Source organism: Cupressus sempervirens, chromosome 7 (genome assembly GCF_028749045.1).
Source record: "Cupressus sempervirens isolate cs-2001-9-10 chromosome 7, ASM2874904v1, whole genome shotgun sequence".
Lineage (NCBI taxonomy): Eukaryota > Viridiplantae > Streptophyta > Pinopsida > Cupressales > Cupressaceae > Cupressus > Cupressus sempervirens.
In genome coordinates, this window is record NC_143124.1 from 554,282 (window position 1) to 556,625 (window position 2,344).

At 27.8% G+C, this 2,344-nt stretch overlaps 1 pseudogene; it reads right to left on the reverse strand.

Moving 5' to 3' along the window:
- Positions 1–1,672: 1,672 nt before the first annotated feature.
- LOC149545100 (SKP1-like protein 1B pseudogene) lies at positions 1,673–2,068 on the reverse strand (annotated as a pseudogene).
- Between the last annotated feature and the right edge of the window lie 276 nt (positions 2,069–2,344).

Genomic DNA, 2,344 nt, shown 5'->3' on the forward strand with positions numbered 1-2,344 from the left:
TTGAGATGTTTTCAACTATAAAGATAAAGTTGCACATGACAAAAGCATCATTTCAGAAGAGAGTTATGAAAATTTTCCTTCCAAAAATTCATTGGAAGTGTTATGGATGTAGTGAGAAGATTCCTCATTAATTTCCATTGTTGTTTAACATTTTGTCCCTGTGCATTGATAAATATTGTTCAATATTGTAAAAGGAGTAAATACTAAGACAATTTCATGTTGATTTTATCTTTTTTATAAGTTTTTCAACTAGGAATAGAAAATAGATTACAGCTTTCTATTATAAATTAAAATCAAACTTAACGAAACTGAAATTAACAAGTGCCATGTTGTGACATGTATTTGCGGTAACATAGTACAATAGAAATTGTAAGAAAATAAATTGTAACAATTGTAATAATAATATTTAACATAATATAATCAATATTTTAATGTAATTGTAATAGAAAAATATTTACCATTAAAATTAAAATACATTTTAAATATTAAAAATAATAATTGTGAAGAAAAATTTACAATTAAAATTAATTCTTAATTTGATATAAGTGTAAATTTATAATTATAATTTAAAGCTTTATTAAAATATAAAGTCATGTATATTTTGTGTTTATATTCCTATATATATCTCATCCTAAAAATTCGGATAGTGATTCCTTAAATTCCGCTCCTATAAGACCCAAAAGATTAAAATACAAATATTTACCATTAAAATTAAAATACATTTTTAAATATTAAAAATAATAATTGTGATAAAGAAAAATTTACAATTAAAATTAATTCTTAATTTGATATAAGTGTAAATTTATAATTATAATTTAAAGCTTTATTAAAATATAAAGTCATGTATATTTTGTGTTTATATTCTTATATATATCTCATCCTAAAAATTCGGATAGTGATTCCTTAAATTCTGCTCCTATAAGACCCAAAAGATTTGAACCAATCAAATTAAAGTTAAATACTTTTAATAATTTTTAAAATTATAAATCTCACATATAAACATGAATAAAATAAAAATATACAATAAAAAATAAAAAACACTAATATCTAATTGGCTGAGAGTGAATAGATTAATCACTAGATATGCACAAGTGATTACAATAGTATATTGCCTACGACAAATAAATAATAGGTTTTCTAACATAAATATGTGTTTAATTTATAATTTTTACAAATTATTTTTCTATTTTAATTGGATGAACTTTGTAGTTTTCGACGTTAATATTCTTATCCTAATTATAAGGAAACAAACCCAAATGATATTTACATTAAAAGGAACAAAAAATTTCTATTATAAATTTAATTTTTTTTTGGAATGAACTATTATATATATATATATATATATATATTAATAACTCAAAACACAATCTACAATGTCCAACCCAATACATCAAAAGATTAATATTAATCCATTCCCTTAATTATTCTGAACATTTAATAGAACAAACAATCAGATTAACCCATAGTAACATAAACAATCTAGCTATAACCACAACATTAGACATATCAATCAATGACATTCATTGCAGAACTTTGCAAAACAAGTCAGAGAGAACCTAATGTAGTCCCTCGCCTCAATAATCATCAATTGATGAACAAAGCAAGTTCAAAATCGAGACGATAGAGAAAATAATAGTATCTTATCAGAAAACCCTAGGAATCCCCTTTAAAATTACTGAAAAGCCCATTCAACCTCATGCCTGACCTCTGCCTCCTCCAGGGTGAAGTCATTTTCTTTGTTAAATATCTTTCTCATCTCTTCTATGCTCGCCCACTTAATCTTGTCTGCTATGGCTTGGGCCACTAAATCAAGGAGACTGTATATATCGAGGTACTTTGTGGCTTTCATGAGATGAAAAAGCGTAGCCAACTTCACCTTCACAAACTCCTCATCCAACTTCTTCACATCCTCCTCTGAGATGGTCGTGTTGTCCGCAGATTGCACATTCACATGATATTCACAGTATTTGATCACCTTGGCAAGAGTTACACTGGAAACATTGAGAATAGGAATAGACATAGCCGTGCTTACGTCCTCTAGCAGGTTCTTTACGAACTGCGACTGCATAGCCACCACATAATCTACCTCAAAGATCTTCTCATCGGAACTCTTTAGTTTCACCTTACATTCCTTCACAGTCGACACTCACATCCGTAGCCATGGGGAATTTGTGGAGTGCATTGAAACATGGATTTGCAAAAATAGTTAAGGAAATTGGCTATGTGATCTGGTATATATAGGGTTCTGTTTAGGTCGGCTCGCAATTAGTTTTTGTTTGGGGTGGTTATTTCTTAGTTTGTGAAATGTGCGTTTGTTTTGGGGTTAATGTTTGTTAAGTCTAGT